The 16,703-nt window shown below is 35.7% G+C and overlaps 1 pseudogene; it reads left to right on the forward strand.

Annotated features, from left to right (window-relative positions):
• The first annotated feature begins 4,142 nt into the window (after positions 1-4,142).
• Positions 4,143-16,703, forward strand: part of LOC107030143 — a 32,712-nt pseudogene continuing 20,151 nt past the window's right edge.

Consider the following 16,703-nt stretch of genomic DNA (forward strand, 5'->3'; position numbering starts at 1 on the left):
TATATATATATATATATATATATTGAAGCCAAAATTCAAGGAAGATCTGGGGTTGGAGATTTGAGTGAAGATTATTCATCAAATTGGAGAATTAGCTTTTTTGAGGTATGTTTTTTCATCTTTGAAACTCGTTTCATCAATAATCCCAACTAGCAAAGATGTTTTCTAAAGTCTTGAAAGTTGAACTTGACCTATTTCATGATTTACCATGGGTTTTTGCATTAATGGTTTTTAAACATTGGTTATGGATTGAATTGTTATTGTATTGATTATTTTAACCTAAATAGTCTATGAACCCATGTAATTGATGAACCCTAGCTTTTGACTAAGTTACGAGTTACTTGATATAGGTCTAATGCTTATGAATTCTAGTGTAGATATCTATGGGCTTTCTAATGATGTAAGAATTGTATTAAATTGATATCCAAGTTGTCTTAGATTGATAAATCTATATTGAATTGACTTAGGTTTCATTGAGTATTATAGTTTATGTATTTAATTGATGGCCATGGGCATGGGTAAGGGCCTTATGATATTGAATTAGATGTGTTAGCATTGGATTGAAGTGTTCAGGATGAAGTGGTGGTACGCTGCCCTATTTTCTTTTATTTTATGTTAATTCCACTTCAATTATTTTGTGATTTGTATGGTCCACTTATATTTGCGGAGTTATGTGAATTGATGTGGCCTTGTAGACGTTATTTTAAGTATTATGATGATCATGGCTTTGTCGGTACTACTTAAAGTATATGTTGATATGTGTAGTTGATTATGTGAAGTATGATCATAAATACCTATATGTGGAGTAATGTGAAAATACATGAGTTCTTATATTTAAGATGTTAGGTGATTATGTTAGACTATGACTATGTGTTGATATGTGTAGTCTTAGAGTTGATGCATGATTGTTACTACTTGACTATATGAGTCTAAGATGATTATATTGATGATGACATACTAGTGTACAGGATGACTTTAAGATGGAAATGGTTGTCCCTATGTGCTTTTAGAATGACATGTAATATGTGCTAAAGTGAAGTATGTTGTGTCTTGTTTAGGTAGACCTAAGCGCCATACATGATGCATGTATGATGTGAATATGTGATGTCTTGACTTAGGAAGCTAAATTTTCTTAGTCTTGAATGAATTAATGATAGGTGAGACCTTGAATGATGATAAGCGGATCCTTTTTGTGAAACCTTTAACCTAGTGGTAAGGTTATGAAACTTGAAGTCGAAAAGCGTAATGGTATCCTTCATGTGATGAATGATGGACTTAAGGTTGATTGGATGGAACGACATCATATCAATCCCTAGGAAAGTGATGATGATCTTCTTGTCTCCATTGGGAGGTAGCTCGAGTGTACCTTTCTTTGGTAGGTTAAATGTAAATGGGCTATGAAAATGATATGAAACCCTTTTGTATGAACCTTAATGTGATTTAATCCATTAGATTGAAGGCTAGCACCGAGTGAGTATGGGAAGGGAAGTAGTTCTAGTTAAAGAATGATACTAGATTACAAAAGCATGCCCTTCATGTTCCTTAACCATGTCCTTACATGGGTTGTGTCCACGTTCTACTATTCGCAAGTAGAACAACCTCACTAGAGTAGAATAGAACTCTGGATTCCATGTTTGTCTACCATGAACTATGTCAGTTATTGCCTATTCTAATCTTATGGGATACCTATTAACATTATAGAAGTTCTATGAGGTTTAGGTAGTGGTATGAGACGCTATCTAGACATTGCACAATAGGCTTTGAAGGTGTTAGTAAGAGTACCTAGGTCTTCTCCAAGACCATTACTTGAATGTCCTTTATGTGGTAAATGTCTCTTAATGAACTAATGACTTAATTACTTATTTTAGGATGTATTTAAATGCATTAGTACCTAATCTAATGTGACTTAAGGATTCCTTAGCTAAATTGTGAAGAGTGCGTATGGGATGATCTGTTCATGTCTTATCTATGGAAGTCTTGAGAATGACTCTAGGTAGGAAAGTTGTATTGTCATGTTATCAATTTAGGAAGTCTTAAGGATTATTTATTTAACCTTGAAGAGGGTGTATGAACGTTCTTTTCTAGGATTACTTATGTAAGTCTTTTGATAACCCTGGTAAGGGAGATTGTCATATTTTATATGTTATGTATGTTGGTGTATTTTAGGTGTGTATGTGTCTCATCATGAGTAATCTTGAGGATCGTTTAGGAGCATTTAGAGAGGGTGTATGGGCGGTCTCTATTTGTGTGACTTAAGTGAATATTAGGATAGCTTTTAGTGAGACGACTACATGCTATAAAGTGTTAAAAAGGGAAGGAAAGCATTTGACTATACAGTGAAGGGACTTCACTGTAAAAGTGATTCAAGTTACTGTAAAGTGACTCCTTAAAATGTGATAATTGGTGTAAATGATTTCTTATCTATTTTGAGGTTGATTAATGTTGTTTTTATGATTATATTACGATATTTAAATGAAAAGATGCATAGATTTAATGATTGTCATTTTCATGATTTTTATGCATTATGCCATACTTAGTACATGAGGTTGTACTAATCCATGCTTTTATCTATCTCTATAGTTTTTGGTAAGTGAGGAGCATTTGAGAAGGAAAACATAGAACGTAGCATCGTTCAAGAGAAGTTGAAGTATGTCCTCAATTGACTCGAGGGCATATATAGATGTCTTTTATGTCTTTTATTTTGAAGTATTGTAATAGACTAAATATTTCTATATTTTCTAATTCGTATGAGCCGTGTCCCAAGTATTCTCGTGTCGTAAGTTTTATGAGATTGAGACTTAGCATTTCTCATGATTTTATATGAAAGAGTTTTTAAAAACTATGATATGTTTTTTGAAAAGTTTTAATTCCAAGCTGCTTTTTACTATGTACATGCAATGATTTACATGAAAGGGCTTGTATAAGATCTCCAAGAGGTCGAGTACTCTGGTTGCAATCCGAGATTGAGCCCTAACTTATAGGTTGTGGTCTTGGGATGTTATAAGCTCTATATCAAAGCATAGGTTGTGAAAGTAGTCATAGGAATGATAAAATCTCATCAAGTCACGTCTAGTAGAGTTTCAACCATCGGTGCGAGTCGCAACACATCTATGGGCGAGAGGCTATAGGATGATAGAGTATTACTTCTTTTGTTCTCCTGTGTCTTGCGGTAGACAAAATGTTATGAGTATCCTTCTTAATGTTTTTCCTTGTGTTTCAAGGAGATGAATACTAGAAGGATGGCCGCTATAAGGTTTGAAGAGGAAAGGGTGAATGAGGAGATTCCTCCTTAAGTTGAGCAAGATTATCAATATGGGAAAGGAGTCCAAGGTTCTCAAGTGCCTCCCCAAGCTGATCATGTTTCTAATGGGCAAATAGGTAATGAGGTTCTGGCGGTTCCCCCGGAATTGACTAATAGAGAGATTAGAGAGGCTTTGACTGCTTTAGTCCGAGCCATTATAACTCAATTGAATTTGAGTATAGTGACTAGGGTGAATGTTGTGGAGAGAACTATGACCTCTAGGTTGAGAGACTTCGTGAGGATGAATCCTCCTATCTTTCTTGGCTCTAAGGTGGGAGAGGATCTTCAAGAGTTCTTTGATAGAGTGTACAAGGTGTTGAATGTTATGAGGGTTACATCTAGGGAGAAGGAGGAGTTGGCTTTGTATCAATTGAGGGATGTTTCTCAAATATGTTACATTCAATGGAAGGATAATACGCCGGTAGAGTCAGATCCTATTGAGTGGGAAGAATTTAAGGAATCTTTTCTAGGTAAGTACTTTCCACATGAGAGGAGAGAGGTTAAGGTAAAGGAGTTTATCAATCTCAAGCAAAGCAATATGAGTGTTGAGGGGTACTCATTGAGTTCTCAACCATGTTTAGATATGCACCATCCCTTGTGTCGAATCCAAGGGATGTAATGAGTCATTTTGTGACGGGTGTCGCCACTCTAGTGAGGGAGGAATGTCGTACGGCTATACTACGTGATGATATGACCTTAGCTAAACTCATGGCTTATGCAAAATCTATTGAAGAGTCTAAACATAGGAGGATGTCTAGAAACATAAAAACAAGTGGTGCAAGTGATCAAGGAACCTAGGTTCAAAAAGAGGGCTCAAACTCAAGGTGAACCTAGTGATAATATGGTGAAGTTTGAGAAAGGAGGTGGTTCTCAAAATGGCAAACCTCCATGTGCCATTTTTAGAAAGAAACATTATTGTGAGTGTCTATTGGGTTCCGGTAGTTGCTTTGGATGTGGAAAGGAAGGACACAAGTTGAGAGATTGTCCTAACATTGCTTTTATGGGAAAAGAGGGTAAGAAGGTTGCTCCTAGTGTTCCAAAAGAAGGTGCTCCCACAATGAGGCATTTCTATGCACCCAGACTAGAGGAGAGAAGCCAGATGAGAGTGAAGATGATGTTGGTAAGTCTTCTTTCTCTTGTTGTGATATGAGTTCCATCTAAGTGGAGGAAAATGTATAGTTTGTTGCATATGCATGGTGTTTAGGAGTTTTGTTGAAATTGAATTTCATTAACTTCTTGCATTGTGTATTTTATGTAGCTATTAGCATATTGTAAAAGGTGTTTAATTTATGTTACCTTGCATATTAGCATGTCTATATCATGAATTGCCTAAAAGATGCATTTTTTGAAAAATTGCGTAAAATCATTGTAGCTTGGCAGGTTCACTGTTAAATTTTGCAAAATATGACTAATTGATGCTTTGGTCTAAATTTTTTTTTATTTGGTTAGAAATGATGTGTAGAAGTATAATAATGAATATAAAATGAGTGTGCAGTTTGGAATGAAGCATGTGAGTTTTGTAGCATAATGAGTTATAGAATTTATTCTAGTTTCTTGTTGTGTGGTGAATCTATTGATTGTGTGTAAATTGATGTTTTCTCCTTTACAATGTTTTCAGTTGTTTGGTTATGTTCTTCTAGGTGATTCTCAATTCTTGGAAGTGTTCAGAGACTGGCAAGTGTCATTCGAGGACGAATGTTGTCCAAATAGGGGAGAATGTAAGATCCTGAAAATGAATTATGTGAACTAGAGCCTAACATGGTTTTCATGGTGGTCTAAGTTCATAAAATGGTATATAATATGGTATTGAGGCAGTAGCTAAGAGTATAGGTGCTTTGGAAGTCAAACGTCAAGGGACGACCAAGACGTTCGATGACTAAGTCCCCTATGTGCCTCATATGTGGTTCTATGTGTTTATGTGTGATATATGAGGTTTTAATGTCCTTAAATGGTTTATTATAGTATATATATTCAGTGTTACAGGTTTCGACAAGTTTGGAGGTCAAACGTCAAAGAACGTCCACGGTGTTCGAAAGATGTGACTTGAAATGACCTTGTGTGTCTAAGAATATTTCATTGAGTTTTACGTGTTCTTTTTGGGTGTAATTCATGTGATAGGTCCTAAAATCATATACGATCATGTTTGGTAAAATATCCCCAAGGACCATCAAAGGGTCCCTGAGGAAGGACCCAAAGTTGGTGCCAAGGCTGCCCAAGACAGCCCAAACCACAGAAGGCAATCGACGCCCTGTAGGTCGTCGACGCCCCGTGGTGGTGCTACATAGATTAGGACTTATACTGCGAGAGAAGGGAACAATGTCAAGCCTCTGAATGAAACGACGGGAGGACATGACGATCCGTTTGTGGAAAAACGATCCGTGGACTACCAATCGTCGATGGCACTGGTTCCCTTTGCAACATCAATGTTAAGTGAGGGGTGGTGTTGTAATTTCACACCACCTCAAAATAAAGGTTTTGGTGGTTCTTTGAGTGTTATTTGGGTATTTTAGACATTTATATATGTCTTTAACACTTAGAAGATTTCATTCTTCAAAATCAAAACCACAAAATCCCTTAGAAATTCCTTAAGACTCCATTGAAGCCAAAATTCAAGGAAGAGATTGGATTGGAGATTTGAGTGAATATTCTTCATCAAATTGGAGAATTAGAATTGTTGGGGTACGGTTTTTTATCCTTGAAACTCGTTTCATCAAGGAGCCCAACTTTCAAAGATGTTTTCTAAAGGCTTCAAAGTTGAACTTGACCTATTTCATGATCTACCATGGGTTCTTGCATTAATGGTTTTTCAACGTTGATTATAGATTTAATTGTTATTGTATTTATGATTTTAACCTACATAATATATAAACCCATGTAATTGATGAACCTTAGTTTTTTTATTAAGTTACGAGTTACTTGATATTGGTCTAATGCTTATGAATTCTAATGTAGATTTCTATGGACTTTCTAATGATGTAAGAATGGTATTCAATTGATATATAATTGGTCTTAGAATGATAGATATGTATTTAATTGACTTATATTTCATTATTTATTATAGTTTATGTATTGAATTGATGTTCATGGCCATGGCTAAGGTCCTTATGATATTGAATTGGATGTGTTGGCATTGGACTGAAATGTTCATGATGAAGTGGTGGTACACTGCCCTATTTCCTGCCCTACATCGTTTTATTTTATGTTAATTGCACATCAATTATGTTGTGATTGGTTTGGTCCACTTATGGTGGCGGTGTTATGTGAATTTATGTGGCCTTGTCGGCGTTATTTTAAGTGTTATGATGATCATGGACCCGTCGGCACTACTTGAAGTAATATGTTGATATGTGTAGTTGATTATGTGATGTATGATCATAACTACCTATATGTGGAGTAATGTGAAATTACATTAGTTCTTATATTGAAGATGTTAGGTGATTATGTTAGACTATGACCATGTGTTGATGTGTGTAGTCTTAGAATTGATGCATGAGTGTTCCTACTTGAATATATGAGTCTAAGATGATTATGTTGATTATGACATAGTAGTGTATAGGATGACTTTAATATGATAATGTTTGTCCCTATATGCTTCTAGAATGACACGTATATGTGCTAAAGTGAAGTATGTTGTGTCTTGTTTAGGTAGACTTAAGTACCTTACTTGATGCATGTATAATGTGAATATGTGATGTCGTGACTTAAAAGATAAAGTGTCTTAGTCTTGAATGAATGAATTATAGGTGAGACCTTGAATGATGATAAGAGGGTCCTTTATGTGAAACCTTGAACCTAGTAGTAAGGTTATGAAACTTGATGTTGAAAGTCGTAATGGTATCCTTCATGTAATAAATGATGGACTTAGGGTTGATTGGCTTGAACGACATCATATCAATACTTAGGAAAGTCATGATGTGCTTCTTGTCTCCATTGGGAGGTATCCCTAGTGGACCTTTCTTTGGTAGGGTAAATGTAATTGGGCTATGAACATGATATGGAACCCTTTTGTATGAACCCTAATGTGATTAAATCCATGATAATGAAAGCTACCACCGAGTGAGTATGGGAAGGGAAGTAGTTCTAGTTAAAGAATGAGACGACATTACAAATCATGCCCTTCATATTCATTAACCATATGCCTACATGGGATGTGTCCACGTTCTACCATTAGCAAGAAGAACCACCTCATCGGAGTAGGATAGAACTCTTGATTCCATGTTTTGCTACCATGGTCTATATCGGTTATTACATAGTCTCATCATATGGTATACCTATTATCATTAGAAAAGTTCTATGAGGTTAAGGTGGTGGTATGGGACGCTATCTAGACATTGGACAATAGGTTTTGAAGGTGTTAGTAAGAGTCCCTAGGTCTTATCCAAGACCATTACTTGAATGTCCTTTATGTGGTAAGTGTCTCTTAATAAACTAATGACTTAATCACTTATGTAGAAAGTATGTAAATGTATTAGTATCTAATCTAATGTGACTTAAGGATTCCTTAGAAAAGTGTGAAGAGGGCGTATGGGATGATCTCTTCATGTCTTATCTATGGAAGTCTTGAGAATGACCCTAATTAGGGAAGTTGGTTGTTGTCTTTGACATGATCTAAATTTAGGAAGTGGTAAGGATTAATTAGGTGACCTTGAAGAAGGTGTATGGGCGTTCTCTTCTAGGAGTACTTGCGTAAATTTTTTGATAACCTTGGTAAGGGAGATTGTCATATTTTATATGTTATGTATGTTGGTGTATTGTAGGTGTTTATATGTCTCGTCATCAGTAATCTTGAGGATAGTTTAGGAACATTTAGAGAGGGTGTATGGGCAATCTCTCTTTGTGTGACTTAAGTGAATCTTTGGATTGCTTTCAGCAAGAAGACTTCATGCTATAAAGTGTTAAAAAGGGAAGGAAAGCTGTCACGACCGGAGTCTAGACCCCAGACGAGACCGGCGTCGTTGACCTCTCAGAGGTCACAGACAATCCTACTTACGTCATTCTTACTTCGTCTAGGTTAATTTTAGCGGAAAATTGACACTTTTTTTTTAACATACATACTAATCATTCTATTAGGTTCATAATTGTTCACCATCAACCATCTAACATTAAGATCATCAAATAAAAGAAATAGTTTAATATAGCATTAAATGTATACTTGCCAAAATGGCACCAATACAATGTCTGAACAAAAGCGGAAAGAAACGCTAGTGGAACATACTCATCTAGCTCAATCCTATAAATAAGCAAGAATATAATGGGCAAGCATCCTCGAAAGCATAAGGGCCTACCATGTCCGGATGAATGCTCCACGTCTGGATAGTTTCAATGTCAAACTGTAGCTCTAGCGTCCACCTGTGCCTGCACCGAAAATTGTAGAGTCGTATAGGGTTATTGCACACTTGTACAAAGTATGGGTATATGCAAGCACAGACCAAGGACATGCATGAGTAAGAATAGGTCTTTCATATCAACATGATTATAGAAAGTCAAGTCAGTGGACTTCCCAATTGGGATCAGGAAAGTTAGTGAGCTTTCTAGATTTGGATTAGGAAAGTGAGTGAGCTTTCTAAATTTGGATTAGGAAAGTCACGCCATGAGAGTAACATGCATCACATACTTATCATATTGCACACAACACATAACATCTTACACATAGCAAATAACATATTTCATATAGCACATAACATTTTTCATATCATTTCTTCATATCCCATGACACCTTGGAATCGTGGACTTGACATCAAGACTTCCAAAAATAAGGGATCAACATATGGGACCTTAACTAGGGAGCCTTTTTTAACAAACACAGAGTCTGCTTCATTAATTCATGCATACTTCATTTCATTTCTTTAATAGGCTAGTGTAAACACCAACTATACCTTGGATGTAGTTTAAGACTTTCATCGGGTTCGATGTGCAATGATCAGGAATGACCTAGTGTCATTACTTAAGTCAAGCTCACCTCGTAATCATCCTGTCCTAACACCTTTGGTATCATTCATTTCATTATGTGCAACATTTGAGGCTGACCTTATTCATTCATTGGGAACTTTAACTTTAACCGACACAGATCATGTGAGCATCACGAAATTTAGTGTCTCCCCCACACCGAAAAGAAGTGTAATCACTGGCCAATGTTTCCCAAAGCATGCTAGCATACATGGGAATAGAACCCCACCAGATCCCTATATTGGCAATATAGGTTCGAAGACTAGGAGATATAAGGAGACCCATACCCGGCATGCCGGACAGTCTCATCTCATGAGTGTTATGTGAACCTCCTCCCTTACCAAAATAAGGCATCACCGCTCATATCTAGTCTATCGGTGCTCAGTATAAAGTTCCATTACATTCAACTCATACGTCATGGAAGCTGGCTTCTAGTATGAGGACATCATAGCTGAATAGATGATTTCTCATCTCATCATAAGTATTAAGTGTGTTAATCTTAACACTTTCATTAGAGTGTTCATAGAGACTGGTCTCCCCATTAACTTTACACTCTCATAGGTGACTACGTTTTGGTAACATTTGCTTAAGCTCATCTAAGATTGCTCTAATCTTTTACATTAGCCTCATTTCATGCTGTCACCACATTCATTAACATTAGCACATTTTCTCTTCATAATTACTCACCCCATTTTACGTGAATGTTCATTTCATCATATGCCAATGCACTTGGCCATTTAGTGTGTTTCACACTCTTACTTAAACCTTCTAGTGTTTCATCATTTAATTGTTCATTTCATCATTTCTTTGTTCATTTAATCATTTCATTGTTCATTTCATCATATGCCAATGCACTTGGCCATTTAGGGTGTTTCACACTATTACTTAAACTTTCAAGGGTTTCATTATTTCATTGTTCATTTCATCATTTCTTTGTTCATATCATCATTTCATCATTTCATTGTTCATTTCATCATATGCCAATGCACTTGGCCATTTAGTGTGTTGCACACTCTTACTTAATCGTTCTAGGCATTCATCATTTCATTGCATACATCTTAGGTTCACTTATTTTTAGACGTATACTAGACTTATGGGTCTATACATACAAGCCATGAGGCTTTGTTCATAGTTCGTTTAAGTGATTTTTATCTTCCTAAGATTATGTGGTACAAGACTTATGCATCTTGTATGTATGCCAAGATCTCGATTTTTATCAAAGTAGGAAGCATTATTCTTGAATATTTAATTCACGTATGACTTATGTATCAATAAGGAATTGGGGCAAGGGAACCCGGTTTCAAATCCCTTGGACAACACTTACATTTTTTCTTTCATTTACTTTATTTGATCCATACGGATTTGGGACCCAAGTTCGATCCCCAATGAATTCATTTTATTTTTCTGTTAATTTCTCCCTTCATTTTTCTCTTAATAGAACTTAGAGGATGTGGGATAGAACCCCCACAACCTCATATACATTTTATTTTCATTACTTTTAATATTTCTCCTTTGGCAGAGGGGTTGTGGGCTCAATTCACATGCCTCACATCTCTTTTCTTTCATTTTCGTAGCTTTCCTGCACTGCCTAGAGGTCGTGGGTTCGATTCCCTCGCCTCACATTTATTTTCTTTTAATTTTTCCTTAAGTTCTGATTGGGAGGATGTGGGTTCGAGCCCTACTCCTCTGAATTCTTAATTTCATATATTAATTTCCAGCCAGGAGTACCAAAGTTCGAACCCCCTCAGCCCCATTTCTTTAATCACTTTTTAGTGCTTTTCACGGGTGAGGTCGTGGGTTCGATTCCTAATGACCTCACCTAATTTATACTCACCTAAAATTCCAAATTTGTTCATCTATGTTTAGCCGAAACTAACTTGTAATTTTCTGGAAATTTTGTCACATTTTTCAGCTCACTTCCTTCAACATTTACACGTGAATTCATAGGGTAATTAGTAGATCATTAAATACGTTCTTAGATGCATTTTTTATTGATTCGTTTAGCCAAGAGATTATCACTCAAATAAGCCATATTTAAAATCATATGAACATCACGAATTACATAATCATTTGTACATGAAATACAACCACAACATAACATTTTTAAAGCCTTAAACTGAGGCACATAGATATGGTTCACATTGCACACACATGTACACATAATTTCAGAAAAACATCAACATAAGTCACATAATTCTGAACACACATATAAACACATAATCATCACGAAAACACGTTTCATCCCTAATTTTCTGTTTAGCGTAATTACGTTACTACCCTTAGCCTGGAAAAAGACCATTTTACCCCTAGACCCTCCAAACCTAAGACTTTCCCTTTTTATGTCCAGTAAAGACTCCTTCACGTAAATCTTTGTATTCGAGAGCCCTATATGGTTGGACCAAACCTTTTCTAGATCAACTAACTTCCCAAGTTAGTTGGCTTGGCTGTACTAAGGGTTCAGAGGCTTGTTCTACGCGCATCAATTCGTGTGAACCCAGTCTAATCGTAGGCATTCTAGACACATTAAGCATTACTTAGCGTATTCATTTTTTTAGGGTTGTTACATAAGCACTTCACTGTACGGTGAAGGGACTTCACTGTAACAGTGATTCAAGTTACTGTAAAGTGACTCCTTAAAATGTGGTAATTGGTTTAAAAGATTTCTTATGTGTTTCTAAGTTGATAAATGTTGTACTTATGATTATATTATGATATTTAAATTAAAAGATGACTAGTTTAAATGAATGTCCATTTTCATGATTTTCATTCATTATGTCATACTTAGTACATGTGGTTGTACTAATCCATTCTTTTATCTATCTCTATAGTTGTTGGTAGGTGAGGAGCATTTGGGAAGAAAGACTTGGACCGTAGCATAGTTCAATAAAGTTGAAGTATGTCCTCAATTGACTCGAGGACATATATAGATGTCTTTTATTTGAAAGTATTGTAATAGACTAAGAATTTCTATATTTTCTAATTCGTATGGGTCATGTCCCAAGTATTCTTGTATCTTATGTTTGATGATATTGATACTTAGTATTTCCTATGATTTTTATATGAAAGATTTTTGAAATACTATGATATGTTTTGTGTAAAGTTTTAATTCCGAACTACTTTTCACTATGTATATGCGATGAATGGTATGAAAGGTCTTGTATAAGACCTTCGAGAGGTCGAGTACGCCGGTTGCAATCCGAGATTGTGCCCTAAATTCTAAGGTGTGTTCTTGGGATGTGACAAAGGGATACTTATCCCTTACTTGGGAATAGGAAAACGTGCTTTTCTTACATAAATTAATTATCATTTAGAGTAGAAAAATCAGCAAAGGAAATCGTAATCATAATAAGTTCTGGAAATTTTCATAATTCATTAAAGAAGCTGTAAGACCCCGAAAATAAATTAACGTTCCAAGAGACTCACATGTGTCTAAAAAGGTTTTTTAAAATGTCCATTAAGTGTTTTATAGTATGTATACTGTATTTGAGGTGATTTGGAAGTCAAACGTCAAGGAACGGCCAAGATGTTCGGCAATTAGTCACCAAAGGGCATTAAGTGTTTTTATGTGCTTATGTGTGTGTCATAGGATCATGAGGTCCTTATATGAGTTATAATTATGTTAATAGGCAGTGTGTTAAGTTTCATTAAGTTTGGAGGTCAAACGTTCTATAACGTCCAAGAGATTCGAAAGTTAGCCTTTTAGACGTGCTAGTGTGTCCTTGTATGTTGGACTTGTTTCATGTATTTTTAGAAGTTAAAAGTAAGTGAAGTTGACCCTAGTACCTTAATATACATGTTAAGAGTAAAAACTTCCAGGTACGAATCCTCGGCGACCACCCGAAGGGCCACCAAGGAGGACCCAAACATTGGAAAAGAGGCTGCCCAAGGCAGCGGGCTAACCAAGATTTGTACTTGACCTGTGCAACGCGCTCCTAGAACGCACCTCGCTGTCCCAAAAATTATTTTGGGCAGAACTGAGAGGTTGCCCCGCGGGTGCAGCCCACTCCCATATCATGTTGCGTCGTTTTTAAGTCAACTTTAACATTTCTAAGAGTCCCAACAAGCATGGGATGTTTTGGTTTATTTAAACCCTTTTCCAAGCCAAAACCCCAACACCCAATAAAAAAGTCTAAAAAACCTAAATCTCCTTCTCCGAATCCTCTTAGACCTCCATTGGAGGGAAAACTCAAGTTCAAGCTATGGGGTGGATTTTAATGGTTTCTTCTAAAATTTCTCATGGGTGTTCTATAAATAAGGTATGGTGATCCTTCATTCTTAGTTATCCATTCATCTAAGGAGTCAATCAAGGATTTACAAATATGATTCAAAGACCAAAATTCCCAATTTCAAATCTAGCCTTGCGTTCCTTCTCAAATTGATTTCAAAATCATGTTTATGTAAATTGATGATTATATACAGTTTTTAAGATAAATTTTAATCCAATTTCATGATGAACCCATGATCCTCCTATACTGTCAAATTGGCTTATAGTGTGGGTCTTGTGATCTTTATTCTATGTTGATTGAATTATGTTTTAATTATGTTGAACTGCCTATTACTATTGTTAATCATGTGAATTGAATATGAATTGTTGAATTACTGAACAATTATGATCAAGAAGTGAGGATTGGGTAAATTGATCTATATTTCTCTACTTCTATAGACTAGATGAAGTATTATACCTAATATGATCTTGAAAACTATGTTGTTTGAAGTATGGTTCATTTATAAAATTTTACCTTTTGCTATGGTTTTATACATGTATTGATGTTGAATTATTGGAATTGATAAATGATGATCAAACCATCGAGGAATTGTAAGTTGGCTCTATTCTCTCTACTCTTCTTATAGAACTGTTAGTTGATGTAGCCTTGTATGGCTTTGTGTTGTATGGACCACTTATGGTGGCAGTGTTCACCTTATTGTTATGATACTATGTGTAGTGATCATGGCCTTTAAGGTAATTGTATCTTGAATGTTTGGTTATTGTGATCACACAATGTGAAGTAATATGCCTAGTCTCCAATGCTAGTTTATGATCTAGGTTATATTGATGATGATTCCTCTACATTAAAACGACTATGTTAGGGATACGTCTGGTCCACATCTTGATGTTTGAATACTCTTGTGTAGTATGATCCCTACCAATGTACCCCTATATGAATATGTTTTCTTGAGCATGATTAGGATTCCTATATGTAAATGATGTATAAGTTTTACCTCCTATGCTATGATGGTTAGTGTGTGGTATATAGTTCCTATTACTCTATATGTGAGTTGTTTGTGGTTAAAGGGACTTAAAGGTGTATTATGATATTTGTAAGGTGGCTGCCTTAATGGTAGGATTGTTGCCATTATGAGAACATGTGATCCAATGTACATACTCACACCTCATGCATGCTTATCAAGTATTATAGGTTCATGGTGTCTAATGAAAGGATAATTCTCATATGCAGTAATGTCTACTACTATCCATGTAATGTATATGTTTATGAAGTATGATATGTATCCCTTAACTAGGATTACTTTATAGGTGAACTAGTATGGGCAAGGGTATGTGACCTTGTCTATGCATTGCACATGTGTGCCTTGATAGGATAGTTTCTAGGTTTTGTTTTCCATGTATATGAATATGAATGAATGGTTATGTTATGAATGTGTATAATGTCTTAAAATGTTTATATGAAAAGGATTGATCATATAGTTATACCTATACACTTATGCACTAATACATGGACATGTGTGGCTTTAATGTGTTATGTGAGAGGATTGGTCACATATATGAACACACGCACACATATATAATAATCTAATCAATGGAGGGGCCTTGAAAGGTGTTCTGAAGTGTAACCTAAACTAGATAGGTGATGGAATATGCTATGTCCATTTGAAAGGGTTCCTCACATGACTTAGGTTGATGAACTCTCATCTATGACCTATGAGCTAAGCATATAAAGAGTCAATATCCTAAAGCCTATATTTTATAAAACACAATAATAATGGCTTTTCAATAAAGAGAACTTAACTTAGCATCACGTGAAATTATAGATGAGGGGGGTGGCACCTTACCGAAGAAGGAAGGTCAGGTTCACCATAGTCCTCACGTGATGGATAGCCTCATAGCCTATCTAGGGCATAGAGGATATTTCTAAGACGGACCCCAAGCTCCATAAACTATGATTTCCATATAGGATTTAGCAAGTGATATCACTTAGTATGCTAGCATGTGTTAATGTTCTACTTTGGCTAAGTGGAGCACCTTCCTTTCGTAGAAGGCTCTAAACACCAAACTCCATGTTTAGCACATGTTATAGTTTCCCCAAAGTAAAGTTGACAATGGAAGCAAAGTAACGGACCCTAACTAGGATAACCTAAGGGAAGTTTCTTAGTGTAGGTGGGGGTATGGGACTTCACCTATGCATTGCACAAGTAGCTCTTGAAGGGAGTTCTATGAAGGTGTTCTAATGTATATAATTATATTTATGTTCCTTATGCATGCCATTGTAGTTTGGTCTACTGGTTGTGATGATATGCATTGTAGGAGTCCTAATGAGTCTATGTGTTGTGGTCTTACCTTATATTCGTAGTATAGGTCTTATTGACTAAATGATGATGTCTTGCTTGAAATGAAGGAGGTTGTCTATTCTTGTCTTGTTGATGTATGAAATGCATGTCAAGGCTTGTAGTCTCCTGGTAGGTTTACTTAGTATGTGTGAGGTTATGAGACTTCACATGTACATTTCCCAAGTAGACTTAGGATGGGATTATGAGTAGGGTTCTATGTGGTCTTTATGAGATGAAGTCCAAGTATGTTAATGTGACTATCACCTTGATATGATTATGTTGGAATTCTTGAATTGTATATGGTCTTTTAACGAGTCCTTCTATGTGGTCCCTAAAGTACGTTGGGTCAAATTGACTTAGGTATCTTATTATATGTAATACTTCTATAAATGCATGTGTTGGGTTGATGAAAGTTGTATGCATGATTACCTTAAAGTGATGGTTTAGTGCGGATAGTTTTATGGGACATTGTCTATACATTTCACTAAGCATCATTAGAGGGTTACTTGGCAAGATAAGGAGTTAAAGTAAAACGAAAGAGTTCACTATAAAATAAAATAAGTTCATTATAATTATAAATGTGCTTACTCTTAAGTGGTGCCTTGCATACCTTATTTGCAATGTGTGGTTTTATATGATGTCTGACCATTGAATATGCCTATATGAAGTATGTGAATTGTATAATGCTTATTATATCAAAGTTTTATGAGATTTTTACAAAAAGTCATAATACATGGTTTTCAAAGTAAAATGTCCCTTTTAAATGCATGGTTTTGTGTGGTTGTCATGCTTAGTGCATTCTTGTACTAACACCTTTATTCTATACCTTTTTACACAAAGTGTAGGTTATGGATGCTTAAAGTATGTGTCTAAGATTAAGAGCTTGGTAGAT

The sequence above is a fragment of the Solanum pennellii genome, chromosome 9 (assembly GCF_001406875.1).
Source record: "Solanum pennellii chromosome 9, SPENNV200".
Classification (NCBI taxonomy): Eukaryota; Viridiplantae; Streptophyta; class Magnoliopsida; order Solanales; family Solanaceae; genus Solanum; species Solanum pennellii.